The 21,418-nt window shown below is 36.4% G+C and overlaps 1 long non-coding RNA gene across 1 annotated transcript in view; it reads left to right on the plus strand.

The window, feature by feature from the left end:
* Nucleotides 1-13,005, plus strand: part of LOC141571332 (uncharacterized) — a 52,177-nt gene extending 39,172 nt beyond the window's left edge. The window contains exon 7 of the long non-coding RNA XR_012496095.1: nt 12,917-13,005. This is a non-coding gene — a long non-coding RNA (uncharacterized LOC141571332). The remainder of the gene's footprint in view (nt 1-12,916) is intronic.
* Nucleotides 13,006-21,418: the final 8,413 nt, after the last annotated feature.

The raw sequence follows: 21,418 nt of genomic DNA on the forward strand, positions 1-21,418 counted from the left end.
AGCAATTACAGTAAGTGCTATAACATTCTGCTTTGCAAATCTCTTGCCACTTCAAGAAACATCTGTCTCTGCCACTGGAAATTACTGTTAAAAAAACCAAACCAAACAAAACAAGCTGTGCTTTGTGTTTTAGCGTTTCTTTCAGTATCCTGATCAGCCAGTACACTGCCAACGCTTCAATACCAATTTCATAATCTATTCCCTGGGTTGGCTTTCCAACCAATGTAGCCAATTGTGCTTATAGTAAGCAGAGGAGCAATTAGCAGAATCACTGCATTGTGCAAACTGCTTGAATCCAACCACACATAATGTCTCAGGAGGGTGAGTAGGAAATTCAAGTGACCAGATAAATCCTTATTTAATAGAAACTGGCTTGAGCCTTAGCTTCCCCAGATCCTGAAATTTGTTGGACCCTTATTTTTTGAAAAAGAAATTCTCATGCTTAGTTATAATGCACATGTCAGTGACTTTGTTTCTGGTCAATAAAATTCAGATCTGGCTGGGAGAGGGAGGAGTCATAGAAGCCAATGAACTTGTTTCCAGAAAACCGGCCACCTTGGTGCTCTCCCTATTTGAACAGGAATGACACAAACTCTCTGAAAGTGTCATTTTCCTTTTAATATAAGAATGTAAATCTTCCCCAGCTGTCTCAAAGGGGATCACACTGAAAATGTTCATGGAAATGCTGCGTACACTGTAGAGATCTACGAGTTCAGACAATTAAGTTTGTGAACTTGTCTTAGAAAAAGTGCTACGTACCTTATTGCTGAATATCACTATGGTCACCTTCGAAGTACTCCTCCTGGGAAGCTATGCACCTATGACACCAGTGCCTAGTCTACCCTTCAAAGCAATTTTGGAACTCTCTTTCTGGAGTGGCCATCAGAGCTGTCGTTGTATTACCCTTTATGTCCTGAATGTCATCAAAATATCTTCTTTTCAATATTTCCTTTATCTTCTGGTAAAGAAAGAAGTCATTGGGGGCCAGATCAGGTGAGTGGGGAAGGTGTTCCAATATAGGTATTTGCTTACTGACTGAAAACTCCCTCATAGACAGTGCCCTGTGAGCTGGTGCATTGTCATGATGCAAGAACCATGAATTGTTGGCTAAAAGTGCAGGTTGTCTAACTTTTTCACTCAGCCTTTTCAGCACTTCCAAATAGTCAACTTGGTTAACTGTTTGTCCAGTTGGTACACATTCATAATGAATAATCCCTCTGATATCAAAATAGGTTAGCAACATTGTTGAAACAAGTTGTGTCAGACCTTGTATAACAACATAAAGACTTTCCGTATGGATAAGCTGTAGAACATTTATCCTGGAAGAGAATAATTGAAAAGAAAAGAAAACATGCGTATAAATTATTGTCGAACTCAAACAGGTCTTTGATTAATAAAGAAACAACAACAAAATAACGTACTTCAAAAAACAGAAGATGAAGGTTTGCTTCAATCAGGAAGAAAATAAAATGATAAGGCAATCACTATTTCTTAAATGGAAAATTATAACAAGATAAAATTTCAAAAGTCCAGTCATTTAGGGTTGTAGATGTGAGGGAGTAATTGGGTCAAAAAAACCATTCACTCAAATATTTAAGTTTGAAATCCTTGTAATCTCAAATATTTACGTTAGAATTCCTTTTTCACACATCACAAAATCAGGATTTAATTGGACACCAACTCTCTTCTTGTTACATATCTCTTAAAATGAGCTTCCTCTGTTTATTCTCCTTCCCACTGACTTTGTTCAGGCTAACTTCATTATTTGCCTAGACCACTGTTCTTTCTCCTTTAATCTATTCTCCAAATGGTAACAGAATGTCTTTACAAAATTTAGACTTGATGTGTCATTTCCCACTGACATCTCAGTGACCTCTCATCACCTACGGAACAAAGCTCAAGTTCTTTAAGTGGCCTGAAAAGCCCTTATGATATGGCTCTTTGCCTAACTTCTTGGCTCCGTGTGTCACAGTTCCACACATGGTTCTTTCCTCCCAGACTACTTGCAATTCCAAGAATATGACATTCTTTGGAGTCTGACAATGTGTTCTTCCTTTGGCGTGCCATTCCTTCACTCTTCACTCCTGTCCACGAAGCCAATCACTTCGTATCTTCTTCCGTCTAGCTTATTAGATTACTTGGAATAGGGTTTGCTGGTCACTTCTCTTGATACATACCAGCTTTAGAGAAGCATTCTCAATATATATGAAGCACAGCATTGTAACAGAGTATAAAGAACAGAGCTTTGGAATCAAACCAATTCGGATTTAAGCCCTAGTGCATGACCTACTATGTCATGCTGTGTATGCCCTTGGAGCTCCAAGTTTTCCACTTGTCATTAGGAATCGGAATGCCCAACTTTTGTGAGGATTAGCAATAACATATATGAAATACCTAATGCTGTACTTGACTCATAGTAGAGGCCCAGTAAATGATAGCCACATTATATTTATTGTAATTACTTTGTTAACTGATTTGTCTCCTTCATCTCCTTTAAACTACTATCTCCTTGTAAAAAGGGGTTATATTTTATTTTTTTCTGGTTCATCTTTGTAGCTTCAGCATCTAGCAAAGTGCCCAGCACACACAAGTGTGCAATAAAGGTTTGCTCAATGGACCAACAAACAAATAAAGGACATAAGAATGATGAAATCTCTAAATCTTAGGACACTTGAGAATTTGTACTCTAATAGGATTAGAAATAATGCCATTGATAGTGTCTACAAATCTCAAGCATACTTCAAACACCATTTGATTTTCTGTTTCTTGAGCTTTCCTGTGCTCACAAATTAACATGTATGGTAGTTACATGTCTTCTGAAAGGAAAGATAACTATCACCATCAAATGAAGGGTCCATGTATAGCATGGACCCGTGTTGTCTTACCTTTTTTCTCTGGATATTTGAAGATTGAATCCATGATACCTAAAAGGTATTGAATTTTGACACTGAGGTGAACATAGCGTGTGAAGCAGGGTGTGGGAAGAGATGGAGATAACCAGTCAATTAGAGGCCAGATGGAGGAGTACCCTGAAGTTCATGTGTATAACCTGGACATTATCTTGTAGGGGATTTATTGAAGGGTTTAAACAGGGATGTGACAGAACCAGTTGTCTGCATTAGGAACTTTTATATGGGGGTGGTGTTTATCGGATGATTCTGAAGGGGGCAAATCTAAAGAAAAAAACATAACTTAGGAGGTTATTGAATAAGAAGCAAGGTGATGAGGACCTGAATTAAGTGGGCATGTGACCTGTGCAGGCACAGAGGCCTTCACATTTAGAAAGGCCATGCTTGCTTTAATGCTCTGTTGTTACCTCTTGAAACTTTTAATGATTTTTGAAAAAGGGACCCTGCATTTTCATTTTGCCATGGCTCTGCCAATTATTTAACTTGTCCTGGCAGAGGTTGTAGGAGAGAAATCATGATAGATGGATCAACCCTTAGGAAAATGAGTGTTCTACTCCTCTTTGCTTTCTGTGTATGTTATTTCCTTGGTGTCTTCAGGTGAATCCCTGCCTTAACCAAGTGAGGTGTGTGTGCTGGGGCAAGGGGAGTACAGAAGATTTAATAATTTTATTTTCGTTATATGTAAGGAAAGAGTTAATATTTAGCCTCAGTCATTAAATAAGGAAGTTTTGGTATCTCAACCAGGCAATGGAAAGTCAGGATTTACTGAGAGTGGCAAAAATTGTCTATGTTCTTTTCATCTTTCCCTGATTAAAGTTTTATTTTATGAATTTTATTCTATACCCCACATTGGGGTAAAATCCTGTCAAGGATATGGAAGCCCAAAGCCAATTCCTTCTAGCCTGAGGGATTGTGACAGGAAGACATCAGAGAGGGGCCTGAAGGGGAAAGTGGCCTGCTGGCATTGCGATTCCCATACTGGGCAAAAGTTCACAGGCCCCATCAATGACACAGAAGCACTGATGACCGTGGGAGCCTGAGTTTCAGCATCTGAGCAGCTGCCAATGTTTCCAGATGACTGGTGCTCACTTTCTCCCCGTGCCCCACGCCAAGCAAAACTCCCAAGCTTTGCTGCAGTGTTTGGCCTCAGAGCAGAAGAAAGAAAGACCCAATACCGATTGACGTTGGATTTCCTGATAGCTTTCTGGGATGGGTGCTTGGAGTCAAATTTAAGTTAATTTAAAAGCTAAAGTATGCTATTTCTGTTACCTAGATATGAGGTTGCAAATTCGTACCTGCTGCATATACAGAAATCACTGTTTGACACTAAAAAGAAAAAAAATATTAAGACAATCTTAATCCCAAGAAACATATTCACTCATGGGAGTAATTTCAAGTATATAAAATTGCAGTGTTATATTCATTATGTATACATTTAACAGGCCTTTACATTATTAGGAGTGATACAACCACAATATATGTAAACAGCTAAAGATTGTTAAGCCTGGTACCTTTTGCATTTCCTAAATGCCACAGTATGGGATTTAGCGTTACAATGATTCACTATACCTTTCTAATAATTTTTTATTATGACTTTCACTTTCATCTTGATATGCTTAAGAATATTTCTTTTCATGGGATCTTAAGTGAAAATATTAACTACCAGCACAAGAAATAGATTTATTCCCCTCTCCCTGATTGGAATGCACATGTTGGGAAATGCTAGGCTCATGCACTTATAAATACTTGTAAAATTAAAAAACATCGTCTCTCGGCTGCAGAAAGTATGGACCCATCACTTTTTTGTATTATTTTGTGCTTTCTCAAAACTCTGTATAGAAGATTCTAACCGTGATGCCTGTCCTTCTTGACGTTTTCAGCTGCCCAGGTGCTTTGAATGGTGCCCACGGCATTGCTGATAGATAGCCTTAACATATTAGGACTGATACAAGATTGGCCTGTAAACACCTTCATTTCCAATAGCTGGCCTACCACTCCTGAAGCTCGCCTTTGGACCTGATAGCAGTTATTGCTTTCTTGTTATTTGTAATTGGCCTATAAGCTTTAATATTAATATAGGTTGTTTTGATTTTTACTTTATTTCCCTGCTTATTGAAATAAAATATGTTCACTCTAAAAAGTTAGGAAATGCAAAAATCTTTATGAAGAAGTAAAGATGGTTCTCATAAATTATCTTTTGGTTTTTGCCCTGAATTATTTTATTTTCCTGTAAAGGCATAAATACTTTCAGTGAGAGTGTAATCTATGCCAGGGATTCTTCTAAGGGCTTCTCATTCATTTAATTTTCACAACCCTATGGATTTTGTCATTTTCAACCTTTTTTGATGAGGAAACCTAGGCTCAATGTGATTAATGAACTTTCTCAATGTCATACGGGAAATAAAAGGCCGAGGAAGGACTTGAACCCAGGGATGTTAAATCCTGCCTTCTTAACTAGGATAAAATAGTGCCCTAGTCTGAGCTTAAATGGTGCATATGTTTTGTTTTCTTTATTTTTCCCATTAATGTAATGATATAAACAATTCTATTTGTCATTAATCACTTATAAATATAATCCTTAACTGTGACGCATTCATGACATGGATTTTTTGTAATTCATTAAATTAATTTCTTTATAAATAGTTTTTATGCTGTTCTCCAAACAAATCTAGTTTTGCAAGCTTTGTTCTATTGATTTAATTATAGTCAGCTTCGTTATAGATTACTCTGATTAGGGGAAGAAACACTGGTCACCATGTTACATTTTTACACAGAGTTTCCAAAGCATCCTAATTTCAGGAAATATTATACTGAGGGGAAAAAGACATCTTACGATGGAAGGAATACAGAAATCACAAATACTTTAGTTAGTGAGGAAGATGCAAGCTGTAGTTCTCTGCTCCTTGACAATCCCAGCAGAAGGCACCTTCCATAGGTGGACTAACTTGCAAACAATCCGGTGAGAGCTACAGGTTTCTTTGAATCATTGTGATGGTGTAGACAATAATTCCTTAGTTTTGCAGCTTTCATCACTTTGGATTTGAAAAGATTTTTAAAAAATGATGTTACAATCCAGATATTTCATTCACTGAAAAATTGTGAGAGGTTGGGATCAAGTGAATAGTAATATCTGGGAAGTCTGGCAGTTGAATTGCTTTGTTCAAAATGTGTCTCTGTTGTGGAATAAGATACCTGAAAGAAATGTAGGGCTAGGACAACAATTAAGACTTTGTTTTCAAGTTTTTATTTCCTGAACACTGAAATATTTCATGTGGAAGGACACACAAACATGACTGAGAATACAGAAAGTATTTGAAAAGGAAAATATGCCAGGTGTTTTCTTCTATGTGGTTTATTTTTCAAATATTCTGTCATATATATATACATTGCGAATGTATAACTAGAGTGGATAGTGAAATGACAAACATGTAAAAAATTAATTTGTCTTTAACCTTCACTTTTTTGAATATGCTGAATTGAAATAACTAGATAGTATTTTTTCATTTTTTTAAAAATAAATCTAGTCTATGGGGAAGTATTTAGAAGTTAACAGTTAAATTAAATGGGAATTAATGTTTTGTTTTTAAATAAAGCTTCTAAAACATTTTTGAAGTTATGGTTTTAGTTATAAGTATGTACATTTTTTCTAATGTCAGAAAACCTCTTTCCCAGGCTTGAATTATTGCAAAGTTTTTTTTTTTTTTTTTAATTTTTTTTTTAGGAAGAGGAGCTTAAAATGGATTGGATGATTTCCAAGATTTTCAAAATAAAATCTGATCTGGCTTAAGACTGTTATACATATTTTTCAAAGACAAGGCAATTTGGTGAAAACTTAAAAGATTAGAAAATGAGGTTTTCTGAAGAAGAAATGGATTTTACAAATTAAATATTAAAAAGGCTAGTTACAGCATACTGAGTTCAAGCCCAGTTTTTTTTTTTTTTTTTTTTTTTTTGGGGGGGAGGAGAATTAAAAAGCTAATTCTGAAATATATATAGAAATGAAATATACCTGAAATAGCCAAAACTATCCTAAAGAGGAACAAAGTTGGAAGACTCACACTACCTGATTTCAAGACTTACTATAAAACTGCAGTAATTAAAACAATGTAGCAAGACTAGGCAATAGATCATTGGAACAGAACATGTACCATCAATTAATTTTCAGCACAACATACATGGTTAATTAATTTTTGGGCAAAGTTGTTTAATGGAGTAAGAAGTGTCATCTCAATAATGGAGCCAGAACAACTAGATGAATGTGGGGGAAAAAGTGAACAACCTCAACATATAAGCTAAAACCACAAAGCTTCTGGAGGAAACTGTAACATCTTCACAACCTTGAATTAGAGTAGATTTCTCAGGGGAGGGCACAAAAGTGCTAACCATAACATAAAAAGTTGAAAATTGGGAATTAGGAGAATTAAACTTCCATTCATCAAAAGGTACTGTAGAATATGGAAAATAAAGCTACAGACTGGGAGAAAATATTTGCAATACACATATCTGATACATGATTGATATCCAAATTATATAAATAACTCCTACAACTCAATTAAAAAAGGACAACCCAATTTTTAAATGGGAAAATATCTTAGGTGACTTGACAACAGAAGATTTCTCAATGACCAGTAAGCATGTGAAAAGATGTTCGACATCAAGTGGTTATGGAATTGCAAATTAAAACCAAAATGAGATATCACAATACACATACAAGAACAGCTAAGCTGACAATACTTAAAAAACTGACAATGCTCAGGATTGTCAAAGATGCAGAGCAACTAGAACTCCCATACACGCTGGTGGGAAGTGTAACATGGTTCAACCAACCACTGTACTGGGTTGAATCATGTTCCCCCAAATTCATGTCCACCTGGAACCTCAGAATGTCATCTTATTTGGAAATAAGGTCTTTGCAGGTGTATTTAAATTAAAATGAGGTCATAGTGGATTAGGATGGGCCTTAAACCCAATGACAGATGTCCCTGTAAGAAGAGGGAACTTGAAACACAGAGAACAGGAGGCATATGGGGAAGAAGCCATGCGAAAGTAAAGGTAGAGATTGGAATTATGCTGCCGCAAGCCAAGGATTGCTAGCAACCACCAGAAATTGCAAGAGACAAGGAAGGATTCTTCCCTAGAGCTTCAGAGGGAGACTGGTCATGACAACACCTTGATGTCATACTACCTGATTGCAGGAGTTCTGGACTCCTGAACTGTGAAAGACTACATGTCCGTTGTTTTAATCCATCCAGTTGGTGAAACTTTTGTTTTGGCAGTCCTAAGAAACTAATACAACCACTTCAGAAAACTTTGGCAGTTTTTTATAACTTCAAACATATACACCTGCTTTATGACCCAGCAATTCCAATCCTAGTTATTAACCAAAAGAAATGGAAGCATATATCCACAAAAATACTTGTGTAAGCTGAAATCTATGTAACTTTACTAACAATTGTCACCCCAATAACCTTTAATTTAAAAAAAAAAAACTTGTGTAAGCTGAAATCTATGTAACTTTACTAACAATTGTCACCCCAATAACCTTTAATTAAAAAAAAATACTTATGTAAGGATGTTCATAGCAGAGACCTCAAACTGGAAACAAATGTCTAAAAATGGAAAGAATAAAAAATTGTGTTATATTTATATAGTCAAACGCTATTTAGCAATGAAAAAGAATAAACTGCTAATACACTCTGTAGCATAGGTGAACATCAAAACAAAACAAAAACTGCAGAAGAATCCAGACTCAGGAAGAGTATTTATATTTTATGAGTCCATTTATATGAAAGTCAAGGTCAGGCAAAATTGTGTTCAGGTTATAAAAGACCAGTGAGGGGAGGGATTGATCTGAGAGGGACTGAAGGAACCATCCCCGGCATTGGAAAAGTCTGTATCTTGATTGTGGTGGTGTTTACCTTAGTGCATATACATTTGCCAAAATTCATTGCACTATTAAGTGCACATATTTATTAAATGTAAACTGTATCTCAATAAAATTGTTTATAATAAACATAAATCTTGGAGCATTTCACCATATATAATATTTGTCTCAAATGAAAAAGATCTTCATTTAATTTAATGAAAACTTTATCACTTTAGTTTTTGAAAACCACATTAATTACCTGTTTTCTGAACTCACTTTTAGTTCTTAGCAAGTAGGTTATTTATTTTTGTTCTCTCAGTTTTTTTCCAATCTACTTTAAATATAAGTATCCATATGCCTGATACGAGTATACTTCTTTGGTATATGTTGGCAAAGCCTTAGATCTCAGTTTCCTTAGTTGGGGGGATTCTCATAACTTACCTGGACATAATTTGCTCTGTTGGCTATTTTATTTAGGAAGGAACAGATCACTTGCAAGGGCCAATCAAGTGCAAAATAAAAAGACCTATACCTCAAACTAAGAATGCACAGCTTTAAACAGCATTCAAAATGTTCTTAGATATTTTTTTCAGATAAGAGGAATATACAGAATTTGGCCTGTCAGAGAACAAAGAAAATACCAGCTTCAGGTGGGCAGGACCCAGTTCCGGTCTGACAGCTTCTTGGCAAGTATTGTATGTATGAAGCTTGACTAGATGGTAAGGAGGACCTGAGGGTAAACACGCCAGAGGGGGGGCAGGAAGAGAAGAGAGGGAGGCACTGGGGGGACCAAGGGAATCCACACTGCCTGGCTGCTTAGGTATTTTTGGCGCAACACTTGCGCCATCATGTGGTCATCGCTGGAACTTTAAAGGAAGAAACCAGTTCACTACATTTAAAGAATGCAATAATCAACCAAAGTCGTCCAAAAGACTTGAAAACCCTTGAGAAGGATATCTCCCTGTAATTCTTTTCCACAGAATAACTGAAGGGATTCCTGACATATCAATTAGTAAAGAATCTGGAATCATGTTTGCTATCCAGTTACCTATTATTTGTTCCTTCATTCATCAAATGTTTTTTGAACTCTCTGTGTCAGACACAGTGTGAAGCAGGAGACAAGCAGCCATGGTGGTCTGATGGGGCAGACAAACCTGTGAACAAAACGTTAAAGCAATGTCATAAATACTCTAATGCAGGAATGATGGAGACATACTACTTCTATAGGAGACAAATGGGAGTCTTTAATATTTATCATAGATGCCTTCCTTACTCGGCACTTTAATCAGTTGCCTTGAAAGCCTGTGTTGGTCCTCTTACTTGTATCACTTGCCCATACCCTTTTTAAACTATGGCTATAATTATTCATTAATTGATTAATTGATTCAATAATTATTTACTGAGAGCCTTCAATGTTCCAGGCATTACTGTAAGTGCTGGGGGATACAAATACAGAGGGCAAAGACAGAAAATGTTTCTTGCTTTATTAAGCTTACATGTGGGAAATGAACCATCAAGGAAAAATGTTATATATGTTAAATATGAAAATAATAAGCTGTTTTCTTATTTGTGGCCTGTTTATATTTGTTGTTTCTATTTTATATTTCTTGCCCATGTTGTCTGTCCCCCACTTACTAAATTGTAAACAGTTGTTTCAAACTATTTCAAGTTAGCTTGAGATTTTTACATCAACGTGACTTTCTCAAGGGTTCTGGGAAATTAAAGTCCTATTGCTCAGAAGAGTACTTGGGTTTCATTTCTTAGGTAAGCCACAAAGTGAGAAATTGGGATGAGATTTCTAATCTTGGCTCTACAGATGTTTCGATTGTTGGGCTTACCTCCCAGTCTCAATTTCTGCTGGGCCACTTTAGGATCATGTGAATAATAAGCATGAATAATCTCAGAATTTTATAATCAAATGAGCAGATACTGGGAGGAGGCAGCACAGGGTGTCCACACCCAGCCTGTGGCCTCAGCAGCCGTCGGGAGAGTGCTGCAGCCTCAGCTCGCAACCACACAAGGCGTCAGTGCTCTTTCATTCTGTTCCAACTTCAGGGAGTCAGAGCAGGAAAGAGGGACTCTTGTAATGACCTAAAATGAATAATCTGACTAAGCTCACTATCAAGATAGAAAAAGATATGGTCTTAATGAACAAAGAATGTATATTTGTTAACAATTATTGGGAAAATAAACCTTTTATGGTTATGCTCTCAAGGAGTTGAGACTCTCGCTGAACCATGAATGCATCTCATCTTGTGTTAGGTTTATTTCACGAGGTTTTGTTTCTATGAATGCTCAGCCTTCATAGTTGATGTTTATACAGAGGTCATCTCCTCCACTAAAACAAATGTGGAGAGTACTCCTTCCATGCTGCTTTGTGCTGTCACTGTGGACTTCATGTCAAGGAGGAGAGGGCCGGGAAGCTCAGTTTCCCCTTCAGACTCAACTACTTCCTCTACCAAATTAACCCACCCAGCGCCCAATACTTGTAAGGGTATCAGCTTCCTGTTCAGCTTCTTTGAAAGATTCTGAAAAGAATCTTCCATTCAATTTTGCAGGGAGATTTTTATAAAACTGAAGATAGAGATTATGCGTTCTTTCATATAAAATATAGTTATAAATGTTATGCTGTGACAACTTTCTTTTAGCTCCAGGTGTTTCAAACATTAAACATGAAACGTCTTTATGAATTTAAAGGAAAACATCTTTTTCGATTCACAGTATCATTTAAGAGGAAAGAAACAATCTTAGCAAAAAAATAAATAAATAAAGACATACAGAAGCAAAAAAAAAACCAAAAAAAAAAAACTTGTGATCAACAATTGAACATAATCATGTGCTTAAATCCTTATACATTTATATGACCTGGTTACAGTTGCTAAAAGATGTACACCCTACATACCTTCGATAACAAAATTGAAATATTAAAAAAATTATTCTATGTATCTCTGATTTAAACCTTTAAAGGCATAAATCTAATCTGTATGTACTTGTACATGAGATAGAACAGTTATGTTTCATCAAAATTTTAAACAGATGTTATTGGCTACTATTAGGACAAGTTCAATAAAATAACTGAATGTGCCTTTAAAAGACACATTAAAAATATTTTTCAGACACTAAAATGTCACCCTTGCAATTTTATTTTTGAGGCTTATGCATTTAAGACACATGAACCAACCGTTTTCCCTTTTGAAAGAGAAACTGTGCTATTCTCCTGTTAGCACGCTTCTTCAGGGTATTAACTGCTTCCAGAAAACTATCATCAGCTGGATTGGTGAAGCATCCTCACTGTGCAATATAACAGGATGTACTGACGAGATAATCCTGTCTTTTGTGAAGGGCCACTCTGAGAGACAGGCTGGATTACCTGGCATGAGCTTTTAAAGGAGCAGTTCCCAACCAGCTGTATTAAACTGCATTAATAATCTTTTCAGTTTTATTGGAACATAAATCGTGAACATTCTCATGTTAAATAAATAGGCTTTTCTATTAAAAATGGTTAAAATTCCCATAATCATATATTTTTGGAGACCATATTTCTTTAAAATTTTCCTAGCTCTAACCCTAAGGAGTCTGAGCTGAGTCTCATGAAGATCATCAGTAATGGGAACAGTTTGAAATAGAATCTTCAGGAACAAAGTGGCTTTTTCTCCGCTCATCCCTTTGAATCTCCAAGTCTATCCCAATTTAATGGAGTCTTGAATTGTCTTAAAAATTACTTCAACATCTAGGTCTGATCTATATGTTACTATAATGGTCTAATTAATCAACTGTTACAAAGAAAATAACGCTTTTTTTGTGCACAAGGTAACAATATTAGTGTGTCATATCTTTAATATGCTATTCTTCTGAGCTTGAATTTAAAAATCAAAATATAAAATCCGTAGCGATATGCATCACTTACTCATTCTCATGAAGGATGAAGACTAAAAAGGCTTGTATAATTAAATGCTGAGCATAGAAAGAGTTATTTGAAGATTATTGCTTTGGTTCATTACTTAAAATGTCCCTTATCTATGTCATTGAATAACAAGACTTACAATAGTAAAAATAATAGCATACTTCTGGTCCTAGAAGCACTGTGTGCCTGATACTGTTTTAAGCACCTCACGTATACTAATTTATTTAACCCTTGCAGAAAAGTTATGATACTGGTACTATTATTATCCCCATGTTGAGGATGAGGAAACCGCATCACAGAAAGAAATAACTTTCAGAGTCGTATGGTGAGTGCGGAAGCAGAGCAGAGTCTATTAGTCACTCTTAACCTCTATGCTAAACTAATCCTCTCTAGTCTTTCCCTGTAGGCCTGAAATCTCCCTTCAGCTTCAGATGGGGCTGCAGAACATCTCTCCTGAAGAAGCCACCAGACAGTCAAACTCAGCATGTTCCAGATTGAATTGAAAATCTGCTCCCAGGTACCTGCTGCCTCCACCCTTAACTTTAATTGTTTAACCTACCTTCCCAGTTCTGATAAAGGTGCCATTGTGCTCCACTCTTCTTTCCTTATCAACACTTGCGACCCACGTGGTCCTTTCCATAGTCTACCTGTGAACAGCATTAGCCGTTTCTTCCTCTTTCCTATTCCCATGCTGAATTCTCTTTTCAATACTGCTTATCTTTCAACAGGCTTTTGAAATTAACCTGGCACGTCTCATCCTATCTTCATTTCATCCTACATGCTAGTACCTAATGAAACTTTCTAACACATACTTCAAAATGGCTCCTATTAAGAAGACCCTTTAGCTTGCCTATAAAATGAATAGTAAACTGCTAAGCCTTCCACTCTAGGCCTTTCATATCATAACCTCAACTTTGTTTCAACCCTTATTGTCATTTCATCTTTCTATCCTTGCCTATCCTTTCTGTGCTTGTAAAATGTTATTTAATTTTTTTCTGTTATTTCTGATCTACCCACCCAGTACCAACCCACTGCTTCCAACTCACTAATTAGTGTCTCTTGTGTTCCAAATGAGGTATCCACTTGCTTGGCAAAGCCTTCCTTCCTAATTTTTCAAGTCTTCCCCTTTTTCTTTCTTTTGCTATTTCTTGATTCAAGCTTTCTTACTTAGACTAGAATAATAGTTTCCTGAATAGTCTCCCTAGTTCTCTATTTTCCTTTGTGAAACCCATTCAGCATTATCACTGTCAAGGTAACACTATCAAAACACATACTTTTACCTTGTGAATTTCCTGTTAAAAAAAGAAAACAGTTTCCTGTTTACTATAAATAAAACTCCAAACAGGCTGCCATGTGGCACAACTAGGTGAAGCCCCAATCAGGTTTTAATCTGTGGGAGTCTTGAAACTCCTTCCTTTGGCATTTAGTAGCATTTTGAGAACCAGTAGTGGAAATGTTATTATGTAACAACCTGCCCCTCCACTTCCCCAACTTCCACACTCAGATATACACCACCAAAAAAACACCATCATGTTCAAGCATATTGGGGAAGCACTACATTCAGGTAGGTTCTCTTTACCATAGGACTTTCAAGCATCTTAATACACTAATGTGCACTATAAGTCTCCAAAAACAATCTCAATGGAAAAGGGTTTTTTTCTCCCCCCTCTTTTGCCCCCGTCAGTCTTTTCAAGATTTCCCAGGACCTACCTCAAGAGTTCTACAACCCAGAGGTGAGGAAATCCTGCCCTATACATTCTCTGCAGATGCCACCTCCTCAGAAAGGCCTTCTCTGACCATCTTGGTGATAGCAGCCATCCCTTCCCTGTGCCAACATCCTCTTCGATTTTCTTTATAATACTTACCACAATTTGATGTCATGCTTACTGTTTGTTCATCACTTGTCTGTTGCTTTTTCCTTTAGGATAGTAGATCCAGGGAAACTGGCATTCTAATCTTGTTTTGTTACTATCTTTCCACCTAAGATAATGCCTGATACACTTAATACAGTTTTCTTTTTTGAAGGAATATATGTTCCCCCACCCCCACTCCCGAACCACAAAAAAAAATAAAAATAAATAAAAGCCTTGTTTATATCCATCTCCATGTCTCTCAACCTACCTAACTGAATTTAAGCTTACAAGGCTGAAATAATAAGTTTCCTCATCTCTGAAGTTTTCCCTTATGGCCTGACTCATCCCAAAGTAATAAATCTTACTCTACTGAACTTCTGTAATGTTAGTATCTGAACCACTCAATTTATTTTGAACAGTTAATCATTGTTTTTTACATAGGAATTCCTGCTATCTTCCTCCCCTCACTATAGTGTATTTGCCTTGTGGCCGGGATTGGTGTCACACAGTGGGTATCTCTGAGTATCTAGCAGACAGGGTTTCTCAGGTAAGCAGTAAATATCTATTACTTGATTAAGAAGATAATCCCATCCCACCCTCTGGAAGGATGCTGGATGCAGTGCCATGCTATTGTGTGAAGTGGTTTCATCCTAGCAGGAAGTATAACCCCTGCTGGGAACGAGGCCATCAGCCGGTTTCTACTGCAGGCGAATCTGAGGGGCTTGCTTTGGCTCTCCTGTACACGCTGCTTTCTGGCATTTACAGACGTTGGTAAGTCTTCCCTGCCAGTAGCTCTGTGGACTAGAAGCAGGGGGGAAAGTGTCCCTTCTAGCCTACAGCGAAAGAACTAGAGGAGTGTGATTTGTCACGGAGGGAAGGAATATGGATCTTTAAGGAGAGCGAAGGAAAATTTGCCTCTTCTCAGTCTGCAGACAAGTAGTTTGCACTTACATAGCGAATTTTTTTTGAATGTATGTGATAATGCTATTTAAGGTACATGTTTTCTTACAAAAAGTGATTAATTTGCAGTATTTCAAGATGTTTCTACTCACATGATTTCATATACAGTATGACAGAGGGAAATGTAGAAGGCATAACTGATCAAATAGTTTTGCTGATGGCCATGAGATTTTTAAAAGTAAATACAATACACAGTGGATTCTGTCTCAGTGGAGATGCTACACATTCTCACCTTTAATTTTTTTTCTTACTCTCAGAAGTAGCTATACTTGGAACTAGTAGGGGTGAAAATATGTAATGAAGAAGGGAAAGAGGGGAGTTTGGAACCAAATAATACATTGTGATTGAAAAATCTTGTCTCATCTATATATGGTCTTAAATTCAACAGAAACAGCAAACCTCTCTGGCATCAGGGGCCTTGGATTGAGATGATTCTTCCTGTAACAAATCAATAGCCACGTGCATTTTTATGTAAGTCACTTAAATGTTAATCCATCTTTAAAATCATCACAGCAATTCCATTTCTTTCTTTTATTTAGAAATGAGATGTTCTTTGCTGAGACAGGTTAAAGTATTGGCTCGCCATCCAAATGTGGATTAGGAACATCTGGAAAACCTACCCTTGTTTTTTTATTAATGGAAAGCTTGGAAGGCTTTAGTGATTTATAACTTCTGTGCATTTTCACACACTGTCCAATTTTTTTTTCTTGGTCGAATTTTATTTCATTTGGAACATTTATGTGATGATGTAATATGCCACATATGAAACTTTTCTAATGAAAAAAGCTAATATATCTGCTGCATGTCAAATCGCATAGCTAGCAGGGGCGTGATTTGGAACAGACTTCACCCAAGCGCCTGGATCTTCTGGAATGTTGTCAGGGTGCTCGTTTCAGCCTGCCTCAGACCATTCTATCTCAGCCTTGCCTGGGACCTTAAGATTAAAACTACCCACAGGTGGGTTCTGCAGAGCTCTAGGGCTTTGAGATACTCTGGGGGGTGGGAAGAGTGTTGGATCATCAAATACATTTGAGGAATTGCGGAATTCTAAATCTTTTTGGAAACTCACAAAGATTATTAGTATACCAAGGCTTTGAAAATTCCTGAAGCTCTACAGAATTGGGTCTGTCCTGCTCCCGTTACTCCCCGGCCTCATCACCCACGTCTCTCTTTCACTCTCTGGTCTCTGGCTATACTGGCCTTCTTGTGATTCCTCAGCCACACCACACCAGGGTCTCTCTTTGCATACATTGTTCCCTCTGCCTGAGCGCTCCTTCTTTCCTCCCGGAGACCTACATGAGTCCTTCTCTTACCTCCTCTGTCTTTTCTGAAATATCATCTTTTCAGTGAAGCTTTCCTTGATTACCTTATTTAATACTATCCCTTCCTGACACTCCCTACTGGCCTTTTCAGCTTTTTATTTCCCTATCACAGTAATTGTCATTACCACAATAATGTTGCATGATCAAAAAACCTCAAATTCTCATGACATATAATCATAAATATTTACTTAGCTTCAAATGTATATCACTTATCTAATCTGCCCTGAGTTCATGCCGGTGTGTATGGCCAACTGTGGGTCATCTAAGAAGCTCTACTGCTATGGGCAAGGCTTGTTTACATGTCTCTTGAGTCTCCTGGATGTTGGCTATTCTAGGAGGGCCCCGGTGAGATGACTGGAGCATCTGGGCTCTGCAGCATGTATCCCTGATCCTCAGCAAACTAGCAGCAGCATAGTCTCCTGACAGTCACAGAGAAGCAAAAGACAGCAAGCCTTTCAATGTGCTTAAATCCATTCGTTAATCTCCTATTGGCCAAAGCAGATCACATGATCAAGCACAGCATCAGAGTGTGACTTCAGTATAATGTTACACAGCAAGGGATGTGGACAGAGGAAGAGATAAACAATTTGGGCCATTTTTTCAAAATACCATTAACATTAAAACTTTTACTTAATTTTTTGTTGTTGTTTCCCTCTGCTTGAATATAGGCTCCATGAAAGCAGAGATTTTTATCTTTAGTTGACTTTGCCTAGAACTGTGCCCAGTGCATCGTGGCTATTCAACGAATATCACTGAATGACTGACTACCTAAAAATAAGCCCATTTAACTTTGTTTAACTCAACATTTTCAAAGGTGTGATTCAATTGATCCCAACTTTAGTGGAAAGCCATGTAGTATTGCCTTTGAAACCAGAGACTCTTCAGAAATCCTTGCCTTTCTTACTGAGAATGTGCACTCTGTCGTTAATGGCAAATTATGTTCTATACTAATAGGAAAATCTATCAGTCTTTATTTTGCCTTTTTTCATGCATCTAATGAGTGTCTAGTTAGTGACTTTCGTGTACCAAGTAATGTACTAAAGGCTAGTGGTAATGAAGAGAAAGAAAACAACCCCTGCCTCTGGGAAGTCTCAGTTGAGTTGAAGAACAAACCTATAAAACAAAACATTGAGCAATATGGAATGCTTCATTATAATGTTATTAAAATAATACCCAGGTACACCAAGGATGATGTGTTCAGGTGTGCCATTAGATATTTATTAGATAGAGCATTCTGACTTTGAGCTCCATAACTAGTTCGACTGATAAAGTCACGCTTCTAATACAGCATGCTTATTTCCAACATTTCTGTCCCCCTCCATTAGTTTCTTTATCCATCTACACATTCACCCTTATCTTCTGTTCTTTTTGACTCTTGCCTATCCTTCAAGTCTGATCAGCAATGGAACATCCTCTGATTGAGTTTACTTACAGCTTGCCCTGAATTTATCTGAATTTCATTGTATTTATTGTCTGTATCATATTAACGTGTAATGCCTGGGAACATCTCTTCTGTTTTTTTTTTTTTTTTTTAATAGGCTATTTAACTCTCCTATTCAGCACCTTTTCATGTGTGGATATCTTGTCTTTTCAGAGTTAATAACCATCTTGAGAGCACAGATTTTCTAGAATTGCTAAACAGAATGCTCATCACAATGGGTACTCAGACAATTAATTAGAAAACCTAGAGTTTTAATTTCCATTCATCACCTAGTTATAGTCAGGTCTGGTAATGCACACGGGGGTTATTGACTGGTGGTATAGAAATATTTCTGCTTAGGACTGGTGTTTATATACAATCCTTATCTATGTTGGGAACTAGTGACTATATAAAGCTATAACCACAAACCAATATTTTTAACAGGTTAAAATAAAACTGGCAATTTTAATAGGATTTGGAAATGAATAAGAGAAAATTTAAAAATGCCAAACTGTAAATACACAGGAAATGAAGAGATTTCTCTATTGCTAAAGAACATGTTGAAAAAAGGAATAAAGAAAAGCAAAGATATGTTACCTGCTGTTCTATGGCTCCAGGGCAGAGCAGTGGAACATTTATTATATTTCAATTAGTTTTGAAATTTCTACACACCTGCATTACCTATCCATCAGACCCATAAAATTGCCCTTAGGGGAAAATCCTGCTTAACATGTCACCTGATGTGTGGGGAAGCCCCCCCAAATAAACCACAAAACCAACAAGTCAATTCATTAATGTCACTAATAATTTGAATTTTACATTTGACTTGAATGCCTTTGAAAAAGGCAGCAAGCAATTCATCAAATATTCCAAGTATTAACTGATAAAAACTATGTTAAAAGTCATAGAAAGGATGATAAGAGAAGGGAAATTAGTTTACTCACAGTCATAGTAATTAAATCATAATAAGATTCTATTAAGGGCCGAATCTCACTCAATACATTCCTGGGCAGGTATTAGGTGATAGACCATTCCAAACTCCCTTTTCTCTAATTCTACATTCTGTAATGAACTTCCTACATTCATTTATTGCTCTCACATATTAGGGAGGAGATGTTTTGTACAGCTGACAGATTAACTGATTGCTTATGAACTTATTTTCCAGTTTAAATGAATATATTTGGTTGGTAGTCTCATTGGCATTTGCATGATATGAGTCATTTATCTTTCATTCCTTTTAGAATGATTTCTCCCACCTGCCTAATTGAGAAAACTGCTTCTGGACTCAGAGTGATCTCACAGGGTCAGAGTTCTGATCTCAAATTGTTTCTTTACTTCACAAACTGGTGTCAGCTACAAACGTAAGCAAACACATACATATGCTAGAATGCATATAATTTTTAAAAGAAAGATGCTATTTTTGCCATAGTCTATTAAATTTGAATCTCTGTCATTCTCACATTTTTCTCTCCTTTACCTTATATGTAGATATTTTAAGGAAAAAGATTGAGTTATTTGATTAAATTAAAATCAGTCCAGTCCTAACTAATGCAATAAGACAAGAAAAGAAAACAAAAGGTATACAGATTAGGAAGGAAGATAAGAAATTATCATTGTTCACGGCTGACATCATCTGTGCAGATAATCCAAAGAATTAACAATATATGGAATTTGAAATTAAAAACACATTACCATTTACATTAGCACCCAAAAAAGTGAAATACATAGGTTATAAATCTAACAAAATATGTGCAAGATCTATATGAAGAAAACTACAACATTCTAATAAATGTAATCAAAGAACTAAATAAATGGATAGTCCATGTTCATGAATAAGAAAACTCAATATTGTGAAGATGTCAGTTCTTCCCTACTGTGATCAATCAATTCAATACAATCCCAACCAAAATCGCTCTAAGTTATTTTGTGCATATTGACAAACTGACCCTAAAATTTTATGTAGAAATTTAAAAGACCAAGTATAGCCAACGCAATATTGAAGGGGAAGAGCAAAGTTGGAGGATTGGCACTACTACCTGATTTTAAGATTCTATAAAGCTACAGTAATCAAGACAGTATGGTATTAATGAAATAATAGATAAGAGATCAATAGAAAATAATAGCCAAGAAATAGGTCCATATAAATATAATCAATTGATCATTGACAAAGGAGCAAAATAATGCAATGGAGCAAAGATAGTCTTTTCAACAAATGGTCCTAAAACAACAGGAATTCACATGGAAAAAAAAAAATCTATACGCAAACTTTGCACTCTTCAATGAAAGCAAAATTGTTCATAGACCTATGAATGTAAATGTAAAACACAAAGCTATAAAACTAGAAGATAATGACATACGGGAAAACATAAATGACCTTGGGCAGGATGATGACTTTTTAGATACTAAACCAAAGACATGGTTCATGAAAGAAATGATTGATAAACTGGACTTGATTTAGATTAAAAAATTCTGATCCACAATAAAAAATACCAAGAGAATGAGAAATGAGCCATAGACTGGGAGAAAATGTTTGCATATGTGATAAAGGAATATTATCCAAAATATGCAAAGAACTTTTAAAACTCAACAATAAGAAAACAACCCAATTAAAAAATGGGCCAAAGATCTTAAGAGACACCTCACCAAAGAAGATTTACAGATGGCAAATAAGCATATGAAAATGATGTTTCACAGCATATGTCATCAGGGAAACGCAAATTAAAACAATGAGATACCACTACAAACTTATTACAATGTCCAAAATCCAGAACACTGACAACATCCAATGCTGGTAAGCATGTGGTGGGAATGCAAAATGGTACAGCCAATTAATAAGATATTTGGCAGTTTCTTACAAAACTGAACATACTCTTTCCATATGATACAGTAATTGTGCTCCTTGGTATTTACTCAAAGGAGTTGTAAACCTATGTGCACACAAAAACCTGCACACTGATGTTTATAGCAGCTTTATGCACAATTCCCCAAACTTGGAAATAATCAAAATGTCCTTTAGTAGGTAAACAGATAAATAAACTTTGGTATATCCAGTCTAATACTATGCAGTGCTAACACACACACACACACACACACACACACACACACACACACACTACCCACAAAACTCTCAAACCATGAAAAGACATGGAGGAAACTGAAATGCATATTACTAAGTGAAAGAAGC

This window comes from Rhinolophus sinicus, linkage group LG04 (assembly GCF_036562045.2).
Source record: "Rhinolophus sinicus isolate RSC01 linkage group LG04, ASM3656204v1, whole genome shotgun sequence".
NCBI classification, from domain to species: Eukaryota; Metazoa; Chordata; class Mammalia; order Chiroptera; family Rhinolophidae; genus Rhinolophus; species Rhinolophus sinicus.